Raw genomic sequence first — 15,269 nt, forward strand, 5'->3', positions numbered from 1 at the left:
AGTTATTGGTTTGTCTTCAGGACTTGTTATTCCCAAAAGGCAGCTATCAAGAGGCAATTTGCTGAGCTTCCTCCACGAGCAGGAAGCTCAGCAGCTGAAGCCATGTGGAAGAATAAAGCCTGAGCGTTGCCACAGATTGCAGGGCGTTCGGAGCACCAGCGCCTTGGGGGACAGAGACCTGGGCTATCAAATGCTGGTTGGCTTTCCGCTTGGCGCTTTTATGACCTAATGGTTCGGGGTTTTTTTGTCCTCCCTCATCTCCTTGACTTCCAGGTGGCACAGTTGGAAGCCTATTTGAAAACATAAACCCATTACGCTGCTTCTATTTTTATGTTGCACAGTAAAGCTACGACGCAGCAGCCAGGCCTGCATCAAACGCCTCGGCTGGAAGGCTGAGCAGCCCAGCTCCTGTGTGTGCCACAGAGCATTGTCAGTGACATTATCCACGCTGTTAGTTAGCATATGTGCCATATGCTCCAAGGTGTGTCCCCTCCATGTATTGACTGAGTCATTTAAAGGCTTGGAGCCTTCAGCTGCATTGAAATCTCAGAGGCGCTGGTGAAGGGGCTAGAGCACAAGTGTTGTGAGGAGCAGCTGAGGGGGCTGGTGCTGTTTAGTCTAAAGAAAAGGAGGTTCAAGGCAGACCTTATCACTCTCTACAACTGCTGAATCACAGAATGCATCAGTTGGAAGAGACCTCCAAGCTCATCCAGTCCAACCTTCCACCCAGCACTGCAGGGTCAACACTAAACCATGTCCCTGAGCACCAGGTCCACAGGCTGCTTGAACACCCCAGGGATGTTTATCTTTATTGACTTGCAATTTTCACCTCCCCTACCCATCTGACCTTCTATTGTCCTCTTTTTCTCTTTGCTCCTGTGTCTGCTCTGATTTGGTGATCAGTGGTTCCAGCACCTCTCTCAAGGGAGAGTGCAGCACTTCCAGATGAGTCTCTGGGACAGTGTTCAGAAGTGAGGAGCTTGCAGGGTCCGTTCCAGTCCTCCTTTCCCATGCAAGATCTGGGCAATGCTTGCTCTGTGCCTGTTTCATCCTTTTCAAGCCTCAGGCTCCGTGGAGCTGAGCTGGGATGTCTCAGCTCTTCTGGTATTCTCAGTTTGGATTTGGGGCACAGCTCAGCAAAGTTTACTTGTCACATCCCCCACCAAGCTGGGAACAGCAATGCTAATCTTACAACAAACTTAGCAGAGCTCAGTGATAGGATGTGACCCAAATTGCAGAGGGAAACAAGAAGCAGCTCTGTAAAAAGTGAAATTCCTCTGGCTGATAAATTCTATTAGAAGCAAATAAATAAAGCCAGGTATAAAAGGGGCACATTCTGTTTTTTCTCTTGTCTTAGTGTGATCCAAATATAATTTGAAAGGGCTCAGCTAAGCAAGCAATGCAGAGACCCTGAGGAATGGGGCTGTGTTTGCTGAGAAGTCAACATCATGCTTCCACAGCAGTAGGTGTGAATGAGACTGTGTAGAATCAGATCCCTTTCTCCCTGTTGGAAGCTTAAAGAGATTGGAGCTGCTCTTGAAACCAGACATAGCTGGACTTGCAAACTGTGTGCAATCTTCTTGCCCTTCTCCAGGGCAGGTCTTGACTTGTGAAGATAGGCCTGGTCTCTAAACCAGTGCACAGATCTGCCAGGGGAGATGTTCTGGGGCACAATGCTGGTTACAAACCAGTGGATAAACTCAGTTCAGGCTGCTAAGTACCAAGAGTTTCTGGGGTGAAGACATCCATGTGCTCATTATCAATACTCAGCACATATCACCCAACACCATCTAATCAACTAAACCATGGCACCAAGTGCCTCATCCAGTCTCCTTTTAAACACTTCCAGCGATGGTGACTCCACCACCTCCCTGGGCAGCACATTCCAATGGCCAATCTCTCTTGCTGGGAAGAATTTCTTCCTAACATCCAGCCTGAACCTCCCCTGGTGCAGCTTAAGGGTGACAAAGCTGGGGAGGGATTTGGAGCACAGCCCTATGAGGAGAGGCTGAGGGAGCTGGGGTTGCTTAGCCTGGAGAAGAGGAGGTTCAGGGGAGACCTTATTGCTCTCTACAAGTACCTGAAGGGAGGTTGTAGCCAGGGGGTTGGTCTCTTCTCCCAGGCAAGCAGCACCAGAACAAGAGATCACAGTCTCAAGCTGTGCCAGGGGAGGTTTAGGCTGGATGTTAGGATGTTCTACCCAGAAAGAGAGATTGGCCATTGGAATGTGCTGCCCAGGGAGGTGGTGGAGTCCCCATCACTGGAGGTGTTTAAGAAGAGCCTGGATGAAGCACTTGGTGCCATGGTTCAGTTGATCAGATGGTGTTGGATTGTAGGTTGAACTCGATGATCTCAAAGGTCTTTTCCAACCTGGTTAATTCTAGTAACTTCTAACTTCTGATAACTTAAGACTGTATCCTCTCCTTCTCTTACAGGTTGCCCAGGAGAAGAGACCAAGCCCCACCTGGCTACAACCTCCCTTCATGATCTATCGATATTTATGGACACATCTGTCCTTGATGTAAGTTCCGTGCATTCCCTCCAGGCTAGTTACTTAGCTTACCTGCAACTAGAAGTCAAGGCTTCTGTGAAACGACAGCTGAAGGGAGTCCTTTGCTGCCCAGCACTCAGGGTGAGAGTGAAACATTTGCATTTCAATTGGACACGCTTGTAGGGCTGCATTAAGGAGCAGCAACTGCTAAGTGTTAAGCAATTATACACATCTCAGCTTATGCCTGAAGAGCCTGAATTTACACATGTAAGCTAGACAGAGGTAGGGACAGGCCTGCCTGGTGATGGCAAAAGATGCATTTCTGAGCGGCACCAAAGCAGGCTTCAAAGGATGTCACCTTCTTGAGTTGGAAAATGCACATCTTGGAAAGGGAGGTAAATCTTTATAGGGTCTTATGGTGGTGGATCCATCCTCATTGCATTTGTCTTATGGAAGAAATACAAACAACTACCCTTCAGGGTGGTTATAGCCAGGTGGGGCTTGGTCTCTTCTCCCAGGCAACCTCAGAGAGAAGGAGTGTACAGAGTCTCAAGCTGTGCCAGGAGAGGTTTAGGCTGGATGCTAGGAAGAAGTTCTTCTCAGAAAGAGAGATTGGCCATTGGGATGTGCTGCCCAGGGAGGTGGTGGAGTCACTGTCCCTGGAGGTGTTCAAGAGGAGACTGGGTGAGACACTTGGTGCCATGGTTTAGTTGATTAGATGGTGTTGGGTGAGAGGTTGGACTTGATAATCTCGAAGGCCTTTTCCAACCTGGTTAATTCTGTATTCTGTAAATACATTTCCCAGGATGTTTTCTCAAGAGTGAGTTTGTTTGTCTTTTTCTGTTTGTTTAGGGGATGAAGGGGGGTGTTTGGGTTTTGGGGGATTGTTTGCTTGCTTTGAGGTTTCATTGTTGTTGTTTTGGGGTGGGTTTCTTGTTTGTTTTGCTGTTGCTGGTAAGTGAGGTGTCCTTTTTCACACATAGTTTTGGTGGATATGCCTGAGGCAATCACAGAATGGATCAGGTTGGAAGGGACCTTAGAAACCACCTACTCCAACCTCCCCAACACGGGCAGGGACAATTCTCCACTAGTCTCAGCTGCTCAAGGCCTCAAACTCAGCTGCTCAGTGCTGAAACTTCAGTTCTCCAGCTTGTCAGTCTCTATTGTGTCTGTACCAGGCTTGGGCTGGGGAATGATCAACTACTCAACAGTGTGTCCAAGCCACAGGGGAATGGCTGGTGAGACAGGAGGGACACCTTGATAGGAGAGCCATTTGAAGGAATATTAATTATCAGCCAGCTAGTTCTGGACAATTGAATCTGAACTCCAGATGTCCCCATTCTGACTAAGTGCTTCAGCAAAATGTTTAATTGATTACTATCTTGTGAGCTCTGTGTGTGTGTGTGTGATAAAACCCAAGGCTGCTGAGCCAGAGGGATTGCCTGTTGATAGCAACACAGTGCAGGGAGCGTTTCTTCATCTTTTCAAGCTTATGGTTTTGGGGTCTTTTTGTCTGTGTTTTTTTTTTTATCATAGGGAAACCAGACCAGGGTTCAAAAATGCTCTTTAATTCATAACCTTTATTGTGGTATCGTGTCCCTGATTAAAGTCACCAAAGGTTGTGCATGGATGAAATGAAATAAAGACACATCTGTGCTTGGCCTGAAAGGCCTCTGAGCCTTATTTAATGAAGGACTGCAGGTTTAAGGCCACCTTGATTTCTCTGTGTCTACAGGTGCAATGACAGGGGGGACAGATTAGAGAAGAAATAAGCCAGTGGGATATAAATGAAACCAACCTGAGCTTTTGCCCCAGGCTGTAATTGAACCAGAGCTCAGATTCAAAGAAGAAATTATTTGCCTTTTTTTTCCCCTGTCCTTTGAGCTCAGGCCAAGCTCAGAAATGTCAAGCAGGTATCAGGCTCTTCCAGCTGCCATCTTTGGGGGCACGGGTTCTTACCAGCAGAAGGTAAGGGAAGATGTGTAGCTGGCAAAGCAATATTTTGCAATGAGATTATAAGGTCACAGAGGTTGGACTTGGATTCCTGCAGCTGGGTGGAAGAAGATTTTATAGAATTGTAGAAGTGTTAGGGTTGGAAGGGACCTCAAGGATCAGCCAGTTCCAACCCCCCTGCCATGGGCAGGGACACCTCACACTGCAGCAGGTTGCTCACAGCCACATCCAGCCTGGCTGCAAAAACCTCCAGGGATGAGGCTTCCACCACCTCCCTGGGCAACCTGTGCCAGGCTTTCACCACCCTCATGGGGAGGAACTTCTTCCTAACATCCAAGCTGAATCTACCCATTTCTATTTTTGCTCCATTTCCCCTAGTCCTGTCACTCCCTGACACCCTACAAAGTACCTCCCCAGCTTTCTTGGAGCCCTCTTCAGATACTGTAAAGTCACAATTAGGTCTCTTTGGAGCCTTCTCTTCTCCAGACTGAACAGCCCCAACTCCCTCAGTTTGCCCTCATAGATGAGGTTGCTCCAGCCCTCTATTGGTGCAGAGCAGGTTTCTCTGGTGAGAGAGAAATTTCAGTTTGGTGGAAGCTGGAGTGACCTTCAAGGAGAGAGTGCTTCACAAAGAAAAACCCCACCATGCCAGCTTTCCATGGTGAGTTGGGAACTGATGATGGATGGATCCAAAGAGGCTTCTCTCTGGGGCAAACACTCTGATTTCAGTGGAAGCATCTTTGGCTTTTAGAGCTCAATCTTTTTCCTTTTATTTTTTTTATATTACAAAAGCTAAACTGCAGTTAGTAGGGGGGAGGGAGGGGGGAACTATAGTTCCATGCTTCTGAAAATAGGAATGCTTTAGCTAAAAGTATAAAAGGTACTTAATGGACAAGGCCTCTGTATAAACCAGATATATGGTTAGGTAATGCAGAGTGTTGTGCTGAGAGAGCAATTTTAGGGTTTATTTTGCCTTTCCAGAGTTCTGGAGCATGAAAATCTCCTGTGTTGAGAAACTGCTAAGAAGCCCTCAGTGCTCCCCATGACCATTGGGAATGGACAGATTTAACAAGGAAAAAGAATCTGGATTTGATGTGCTAGAAATCTCAACAAATGATTCCTTGGTGGTGGGGTTGGTTTTTTTCCCCCTCTCTCTCTCTCTTATGCTAAATGCTTTTGTTCCAGCTGGGGCTGCTCAGCTGTGAGCAATAAACTGATGGCACAAGCCTCTGCACACAACCTTCCTGCTTCTCCATCTGTGGTTGGAGAAGGTTCACAGCCCACTTAATTGGCAGGCACTGGCTGAATACACCAGCCTCTGCCATCGGTGTTGCACGTGGAAACAAGGTAAAGGAAGGTGAGGAGGCAATGTGGGGGCAAGTGTGAGGTAGAGAACATTCCCTAGTGTGCAGGGATGGAGGAATAATTAATTTTGTTCTTGTTTTAAAAAACACAACATCTATTTTTAGCTCTCAAGGGGAGGGGATTGTTTTCTAGGGATTAGTGACAGGCTGTGCTGCCAAGGTGTGTAGGCTGATTTTGGAGAAGCATCCAGCCAGCTTGCAAGGAGGCTGATGTCTTGCAGACTCCTGAGAGCACGCTGGCAACAGGAGGATTTGTACTAGACTTGGGCTGTAAAAATTAGAGCTGAACAGTTTCTCTTTGCAGATGGCTCTGATCCAGCCAGCTCGAAGGGAGCAGCAACTCTGGAGGAATTCAAGACGCTTTGGCTTCCCTTCTTGGTGGCAAACAGAGGATGCTTCCTTCCGAGAGGACTGCTGCACACGAGTTAAGGCATCCTGGCAGCAGGGCTTGTGGGTCAGTGGCTATATGTGCACAAAACACAAGAAGGAGACATTTTTCTCACCTGCACACAGCTGCTTGAGTCCATCTCAAATGCATTGATCCTCATCAGACATTGCAACCTCCTAGGCCATGAACTGACTGGCAAGAGCTAGCCTCTCTGGTGGCTCACATGGCACTAGAATCCAAGCACACAGAACGTCATGGATTCAGATTTGGGCATTAAATCTGAGCTTCTGGCAGGGAAGTGCCAACTCCTGGGCTGAAAGTCTTCTAGTTTAGCTTCTGAGCTGAAAATGACAGAGTGCTCCTGCAGCTGGCAAACCGCTGCTCCAGGAGCAGGGATCAGCAGGAGCGGCTGGGCATTGATAAGCAAAGGCTGAGAGACCTCTCCATGGTGTTTAGAGCTCTGTGATAATAATTAGATCTTAAAAAAGTGTCAGTTGTGCATGAGACAAATCATTGGTGTAAGCCAGGAGCATGTTTCCATGGCAGTGTGAGCGTGTGTGTGATGTGCACAAGAGCTGATGCAGCTGTGACCCTGCATAGCCATACCCCACTTTGTAGACTACAGCAGTGGCAAAGAAATGATGAGAGGAGAGGCTCTTGCTTCCTCCTCATTTCCACTGCCTTTGCCACTTCTGATTTTCACAAAACCTTCCTTTCCCCACAGAGCCACAGCCAGTGGTGCTGCTGTGAAGGCAGAGAGGAGCACAGCCAGGGTACACAGGCATTCAAATAACAGCTTTCCTTTCCCCTCAGAAAAGCTCTTGGCTAGAAATTGACATGAGTGTTATGAAAGAAGGAAAATGTTATGTCTGTATTGCTTCTGTTTCAGCTGAGTTCCTTGTCCCAAAGGTTTTCATCCTCTGAGGGGAGGGGGAAAGGAGGTGCTGAGGTGACCAAGGATGACTGCAGAAGAAGAGAAAGAAAGGATGGCTACATGAATCATAGGATGGCAGAGGTTGGAAGGGACCTCCAGAGGTTGAGTACAACCACCCCATCAAAGCAGGATCACCTGGGGCAGGTCACACAGGAACACATCCAGACTAGTCTTGAAAATCTCCAGAGAAGGAGACTCCACAGCCTTTCTGGGCAGCCTGCTCCAGATCTCTGTCACCCTTACAGGAAAGAAGCTTTTTCTCATGTTGAGGGGTTCCAGTTTGTATCCATTGTCCCTTGTTCTGTCACAAGACACCTTGAAGTGGATTTGATGGTCTGAGTCATTCTGGTGTTCTGGAATCATGCCTTGTGCATCCATGTTTTCATGTCATCCAAGGGCACCATGGGAAGCAGCCTCAGAGGTCATCTCTGGATTCTGCAGACCACTAATGACCAGGAAAATTTCCCCTGCCCTCCTCCTTGGGTCTGAAGCAATGTTCAGTGTCCAAGAGGGTGAAAAGGAGGATTTGCTGATATCTTGGGGTCTTTGCAAGATCCATGGCACAAAAGTACAAAGCTTGTTTTCAAGATAACAGAACAAGAACACCAGAACAAGAAGACACAGTCTCAAGCTGTGCCAGGGGAAGTTCAGGCTGGAGCTGAGGAGAAAGTTCTTCCCAGAAAGAGGAACTGGCCATTGGAATGTGCTGCCCAGGGAGGTGGTGGAGTCACCATCCCTGGAGGTGTTCAAGAGAGGATTGGATGTGGCACTTGAAGCCATGGTTTATAGTTAGTCATGAGGTGTTGGTTGGACTCGATGATCTCTGAGGTCTTTTCCAGCTTTATTGATTCTGAATCTATGATCACTGCATTTTTTTCACTGTCTAGACTCTCCTCTCCCTTTCCACCCCGTTCTTCTCAATGCTGCCTACGTGGGGAATCTACAACCCTTTCAGCTGTTGTTTCTTTCCTTTCTTTTTATGCTTGGTGAGAGCTGGCTCAGAATCCATTTCCTATCCCACTGGGTTGAGACCCTGGCCAGATGTTTGGGAAAAATCTGGAGTAGGAGCCTGTTGACAATCTGGCGAGGAATCCTGCACTCTGCTCCTCTGAATGTGGCTGCTGCCACCTGCCAAATAAGTGAGATGATGCAGGGTCTGCTGCTGTTGGTTGTGGGACCCACACAGCCATTCTTAGGCCTGTCTCTTTCGAAGAGGTTGGCAGGGCTACCAATCTTTATCCTTCTTTTCTAAGCCCTTCCCTTCAGGCTGACCTTTCAAAGGGCAGAGCAGCACAGTTGCTCTTGAGCAACCCCTGATCCACCATTGTGACCTTCATTGACAGCTGGATCACAACTCATGCAAACTAGGTGAAACCTTGCAGAGCAGAGAATACCCAGAGGGGCTCCAGGCTTGCTTTATCACCATATTAAACCAAATCCACATCACAGCTAGCTCTGGCAGCATGCAGGCTGTGGAGGCTTTGGAGGATGTGGAAGCAAGGTGAGAAGGGATCTGAAGATCAGTTAAGCTTATTTGTGTACAATAAATACTTCCCCTCCCCCATCCCCCAATCCTGCAGAGACAGACAAGACACACAGAGCATATGGAGGCTGATGCTGCTGAATTTCACACGGATTCAAGTGCCAGCCTCATAGCTGTGGCTTGAAAACTCACCAGACCTCCTAACACAAGCAAACATGTGGATATTTAGTGCTGGAGAAGTCAGCTGAGCAAAGGAGCATCCCACAGTAACTGGTTATAACTTACCTGACTACTGCCACAGCAGTGCCAGGACCACACCGGAGTCCACACTGAGCAGAGGGAACTTAACAAGCTAGAGGAGAAAATGTTTCCTTTCAGTGTCTTGGCTGGATTGCCAAGCAGATAATCTTCTTCTGGCATGCAAAATTCCCTCCTTCTTTTATCTCTGTGGGGGTACTGTCTTGTCCTCCTTCAGCATGCCAAGTGCTCTGGGGGCCGTGCTGGTCTCTGCTGACCACCAAGTTGTAACACTGGCTGCCTTACGAGGCTGTAACCAAAGCACTCCTCTGTCAGCTCCTTGTGGGATGTCTCTGGCTAAAAGCCTGGGAAACAATTTTCTGATGACCTACTGTTTGATGATAATGGACTGGTTTGTGCTGCTGCAGTCTCCTCCACATGCTTGGCTTTGACTGATAAATCTCAGCTCAGCGAGGGGAAGGATAAAAACCTATGGATCTACATTGCTGCTGCTGGCAAGGGCCACAGCCCTGCATGGGGCCCCCAAAGAGGTACAAGAAGATATCTGTTGAGATTGAGCCTGGTTTAATGCTTCTTATAAAGCATCTTGGCAGCTGTCTAAATCTGACAGGTTGATAATAAGACTTTCCTTCAATGCAAAAGGCAAAGTAATTTACATTGGCTTCACACCTCTGGCATCGGGGAAAGCTCATGCCCTGCCTTAGCGTGAATGGGGAGCAGATGTGAGGAGGAGAGCAGGCAGCTCCAGGGGGAAAGGAGCAAGGCTTGCTCTGTGCTTGAGCAAGCACAAGAAAATGCCTTGGAAAATGCCCCCGGGGTGAGAGAGCTGTGCTTGGAATCAGCATTCTGTCCAGGGCTGTGGTTTGGAGCAGCTTTCCAGCTAAATCCTGAAGGATCATTCTCTTCAAAGGAGTAGCAGTGCTCCCTGGTTTTGTTTTGCTCCATTTACCCCAGAGCTGCTGCTTGCTCTCCCTCCTTACAGCACCAGCACCAAGTTACCCTAAGATTTTGTGTATTTGTTCTCTTTTGGTTGATAACCAGCTGATAGCCTCTAGGGAAGGACCATGGCTCTCACTGTGCAGGGGAAGCCTTTTCAAGAGGTACAACAATGCAGTTAGCCAGCCTGTAACTCCCCCACCACCTGAGCAGGCACAGCCATCTCCAAGGGGACAGACAAGCAAAGTCCAAGCCTTAACCTTCATTATTTCCACTTCAAACCTGCTGTCACACTGGTTCTGAGTTCAGGGCCCCTTGTAAGCTGGATGCTCATCAGCTTTCTGTTGGTCTTATGGCCTCCAAAAGGAATAACTTGAAGCAACCTCTCCATGCTTGGTACAGTGGCTATAGCACCCCCATACCTTAGTGCTGTGCCAAGGGCACCAACAGTCTTGGGGTGCATTTTGAAGTCCTCAGCTAACAGCACGCCAGGGCAGTGCCACATCCTTCAGGGAAATGTAAGTCAGGCGGCTTTGTTCTTCACAGTCCACCTGCTCTAAAGGTCCCTGCCCTTCCTGATAAAATTCAGCTGTGAGGTGGTGGGGAGGGGCTCAAAACAATTAAGAGTGGGTGGGTGGTGTTAGTATTTATTCTGTGTGCTCCCTGATTACTGGCTGGGCCCCAGGGCTCTTTCTTTGGGAGAGGTCTCTGTTACAGAAATGTTTCTTGAAGGTCTAGATCTAAAAAGCACTCAGTCTGGGAAACGCTTAGGAGCTTTGCCACTGCCTTGGCCAACCTTTGAGGAAGCAGAAAGGAGGCCACTTAGGTGCAGAGACCCACTTGAGGCTGCTAGGAAGCAGAATAGAAGAAGACCTTCTCCAATCACCAGAAGGTAAGTTTGGTTTCTGACTTCTTATTTACTCTGTCTTTAAAACAAACCTGTGTTGGAGTTTGTGTTATTGTGTTCTAACTTTGGAGAGTGTCATGCAGTGCTTCAAGGAAAGGGGAGGTCCCATCTCCAGGTTGTGGTTGATTTAGGATGTTTGCAGGGGTGAGTAGGGACAAAGTCCATTGGAAGGTTTAGGTGGTCTGAAAAGCAGATCTCATGCAATGTCATTAGATGATGCTGTGGCAGAAGATGGCTCAGAAGAAGGCATGTGATCCTTTTTGGGGGAAGTGGTTTCTGCAACTCAGGATGTAAGAACTTTAGTGGGAAGGTGAATGCAGGTAGTGTGGCAATTGCATGTGTCTCTGGCTGAGCTGTGCTGGAGGGCAGTGCTCCTCTGCAGTGGGCATGTTGTCTGGAGGCCTGAAACGCTGCCTGTCATTGTGGCAGGTAAATAAGGGACCTTACTAGAAAGGCTCAGCACTTACAACAGTTTTTACAAATGAGAGACCTTGCCTGAAAACAGAGGAGATGAAATTAAGACAAGTGCAAAGCCCTCCTCTTAGGCAAAGCAGAACACACAGACAGAAAGCAGGGAATAATCAATGAGGCAGCAGCAGGGCAGGGGGAGGCCGAGGTTGTGCTGGTTCACAGGTAGAATATGAATCAACTCTGTGATGCTGCTGCTGCTGCAAAACAGCTCGTTGTATCCAACAGTGTGTTAACAAGAATGCTCTTTGCCAGGGATGTGAGGCAATTATCACAACCTGCTTGGGGCTGGCAGAGCTTCAGCCAAGTGTGGGCGTCCGGAACTGATGTGAAACTTTGTGTCTGTTAAGGAATCTGGAAAGAGAGTGTCCAGGGTGAAAAACACCGAGACAAGGGAACACGAAAGAGGTCAGGCAAACAAAACGTACAAACCAAGGCTGAAGGAGCTGCATTTGTTCATTTTTAGGAGAGAAATGCTGGGATGCAGTCAGCCTTCCTCCACATAAATAGCACTCCCAAAAAGGCTGCTGACGAGCCTGTTTCCCACGGCCACTGGTGTAAGAGAAAGCAAGAGCTGGGATTCATGGTGAAGATGATTTCAGATGCTGATGAAGAAAACCCTTCTAATCCCCGGAGGGGTAAAGCACCAAAACCAGGCTGTCTAGGAATGATGTGGCATCCTCTTTGCTAGTGGATTCTAGGAATGGGCTAGATAAACAGCCATTAGGGCAAGTAGTTATTTAAGCACGTTTGATCCTGCTTTTGATGATGCCATGAAAGGCCTTCCTGCTATAATTAAGCACAATGTAGACCCACAACCTCTTCCTTGAGGAATTGAAGCCCCCATCTATAATTAGATGAAGTCTTTACCTTTTAGTGGCAAAACTAGGTTAAACGTGCCTTCTGTGACAGCTCTGTTCATATATCATTGTGGAGCAAACATCAGGAGGAAAGGGAACTCTTTGGTTTAAAGAAGAGCACTGGTGTAGCAACGTGAGTATGAAACCAGCCAGGCATAAATTAGGCAGGGAATTGAAAGAAAGTTCTGAGCTGCCACAACAGAGATGGTCTGAAGCAGCCTTTCATAACAGGAATGCTAGGGGCAAAAATCAGAACTTGTTTTTCAAATGGAGCTTGCTAAATTAATTCAAAGGGTTCTAGAGAACTACTGCCTGTCACAGCAGAGTCCAGGGCTGGGAGATCCCTTTTGTTGGTGGATTTCAGTTGCTGAGAGGGAGGGAAGCATTTTTATACCAGTGGGGCTGTTTTCTGCTCTTTGTTGACACAAATGTACCTCTTTCATCCCTCTGCTTTTTCATGTGTGAGGCAGTCACTGATGCTCCTGTTCAGATCTCAAGGTCACATCTCTGTTTAAACCTTCATAATTGCATGGAGGGGAAGGAGGGAAAGGCAACTTTGGGAAGACCTTCTGGAAGGTGACTGCGGGTCCTCAGGTGCTAGGTGTCCTTTTGACTCTTCCAAGGCTGCAGACACTTTGTGTTGATTGGAGTGAGTGCCCTTAGGGGTTAGTGGAAACAGCTGGGAGAACTGCTGAGCCACTGTAGTCTGCTCACTGGAGCTGAACAGCACTGCTGGCTTTCTGTGATAGCGATACAGCACCAGTGGGTAAGGGAGGAGCAACTGGTGTCTGCTGCCTTGACTTGTGTCAAGTATTTTGTACTGTCCCCCACGATGTCCTGGTCACCAAACTGGAGAAATATGGACTTGATGTGTGGCCATAAGAAACTGTCTGGATGGCCACACTCAGAGAGGTGGAGTCAATGGCTCAGTGTCTGAGTGGAGACTAGTGATGACCCTCAGGGGTGGCTACTGGGACCAATGCTGTTTAACTACTTCATCAGTCATGTGGGCAGTGGATTGGATGCCTCCTCCCTGGAGATGTTCAAGGCCAGGTTGATAAGACCTTGAGCAGCCTGGCCTAATAGAAGGTACTCCTGCCTGTGGCAGGGGGGTTGGAGCTAGATGATCTACAAGGTCCCTTCCAACCCAAAGCACTCTCTGAACCGTGTCCCAGGTGATTCTACTTAGCAGCTCTGGTGGGGCGAGGTGAGGTGTCAAGGTGGGGCAAGAAGCTGCTGCACAGCAACGCAGTGTGCCAAACGTGGCTAATAGGACAGCTCAGGCTCGGTGCCAGGAGAGGAACTTAATTTCTTTGCTGACAAATGAAAGAAAGATGTGATTGGAAGTGCCACGCTTTGGAGGTATGAGCAATTTCCCTATAATCAATCATCCAAACCAAATTGTTTTCATTTCTTTGCATTATTTAGCAGCCTTTTGATGGCAGACAATATGAGCTGGGTTCTGTTTTCTCCCTCGTTCTTTCCATTGATGTGATTTGTGGGCTTTGGCAGGGGGATGCTGGGGTGAAGGAAGGTTGAAACAGGCTTCTGCCTTCAAAAACACTTGGCAAAGACCACGTCTGTGATTATCAGCCAATCATTCAGACATAGCCACTCTTTGTCTGCCCTTATTAGGTCTGAAAAATATCTGGCTGTGCAAAGCTGACAGTGAAACAACTCCAGGAGAGGATGTCAGAAGCAAGAGGGGAGGAGTGAGGTGGTGATAAGGTAGAGCTGAGTTTGATAAGAGCTCTTGGCTCCTACAGTAGATGCAAGAAAGGTGAGACTGATGTTGGACCTATCAGCCCTCCTGGGCATTCTTAGGAGAATGAAGCATTCTGGTCTCTAGCTGAAAACAAAGGGAGGGCTAGGTAGAGCAGGAAGGCTGGCTCCTATGTCCTAGGCTGAACCACATACAACAATTCCCTTTTCCCATGGGGAAGTGTTACTTGGAGATACTGAGATCTTCGTGGAACTACTTGACTGTCAGAACAAGGTGTCTGATGTGGGAGAAGGAGCAGGAGTTAGTGGGAAGCATACATTAAGGAGACTCCAGTAACTGGTTTGTTTCCTAACAGATTCTACAGCTCAGTCCTTACTGGATCATGCTGGGGAAGAGCTGCTTGGTGCCAGCATAGTAGAAGAGAAAGCTGTTGGGAGGTAGAGCAAGAATAATGTCTACTAGAGAGAGTGTGCTTTTCATTCCCTTTAAGTCTGATGACTCTGGCCCTGTTTCAAGTCAGCTGGAGCCTGACTTACAGAATCACAGTATCACCAAAGATTGAGTCCAACCTGTCACCACAGACCCCATGACTAGACCATGGCACCAAGTGCCACATCCAATCCCCTCTTGAACACCTCCAGGGATGGGGACTCCACCATCTCCCTGGGCAGCACATTCCAATGGCTGACTCTCTCAGTGAAGAACTTTCTCCTCACCTCAAGCCTAAACTTCCCCAGCACAGCTTGAGACTGTGTCCTCTTGTTCTGGTGCTGGTTGCCTGAGAGAAGAGACCAACCCCCACCTGGCTACAACCTCCCTTCAGGTAGTTGTAGAGAGCAATAAGGTCTCCCCTGAGCCTCTTCTTTTCCAGGTTAAACAAACCCAGCTCCCTCAGCCTCTCCTCACAGGGCTGTGCTCAAAGCCTCTCCCCAGCCTCGTTGCCCTTCTCTGGACACCTTCAAGTGTCTCAATGTCCTTCCTGAACTGAGGGGCCCAGAACTGGACACAGAACTCAAGGTGTGGCCTAACCAATGCAGGGTACAGGGGCAGAATGACTTCCCTGCTCCTGCTGGCCACACTATTCGTAATGCAGGCCGGGATGCCATTGGCCTTCTTGGCCACCTGGGCACACTGCTGGCTCAAAATTAGTGTTTCCACCCGGTTTCGAACCGGGGACCTTTCGCGTGTTAGGCGAACGTGATAACCACTACACTACGGAAACACCTGCTGGTGGCATCCTGCAAGTGCCAAGTGACACCCAGTGTCCTTAAATGAGATGGGAAAGGTTCTTCCTTCAGGCAGGTTGAGCAGGACGTTCTTGTGCAGGACATTTGAAGCTGCCCTTGAACCACTATGTACCACGGTGTCTCTCTGCAGGCTTCTTAGCCAAGATGCAGATCTCACTGTGTGCCTATCAGACTAGATGTGTGACCTGCAACTTCCAAAAACATCCCATTAATAGAGCCTGTCCCACGTTGTGCTGCTTCTCAAGAGATGCTTAGAC

At 48.3% G+C, this 15,269-nt stretch overlaps 1 non-coding gene across 1 annotated transcript; it reads right to left on the bottom strand.

The window, feature by feature from the left end:
* Positions 1-14,914: 14,914 nt before the first annotated feature.
* TRNAV-AAC (transfer RNA valine (anticodon AAC)) lies at positions 14,915-14,987 on the bottom strand. The gene has a single exon. It is a non-coding gene; the product is annotated as a tRNA-Val (tRNA).
* Between the last annotated feature and the right edge of the window lie 282 nt (positions 14,988-15,269).

The sequence above is a fragment of the Melanerpes formicivorus genome, unplaced genomic scaffold (assembly GCF_026170545.1).
Source record: "Melanerpes formicivorus ecotype bairdi unplaced genomic scaffold, bMelFor1.0.p_v2 SCAF_10, whole genome shotgun sequence".
Classification (NCBI taxonomy): Eukaryota; Metazoa; Chordata; class Aves; order Piciformes; family Picidae; genus Melanerpes; species Melanerpes formicivorus.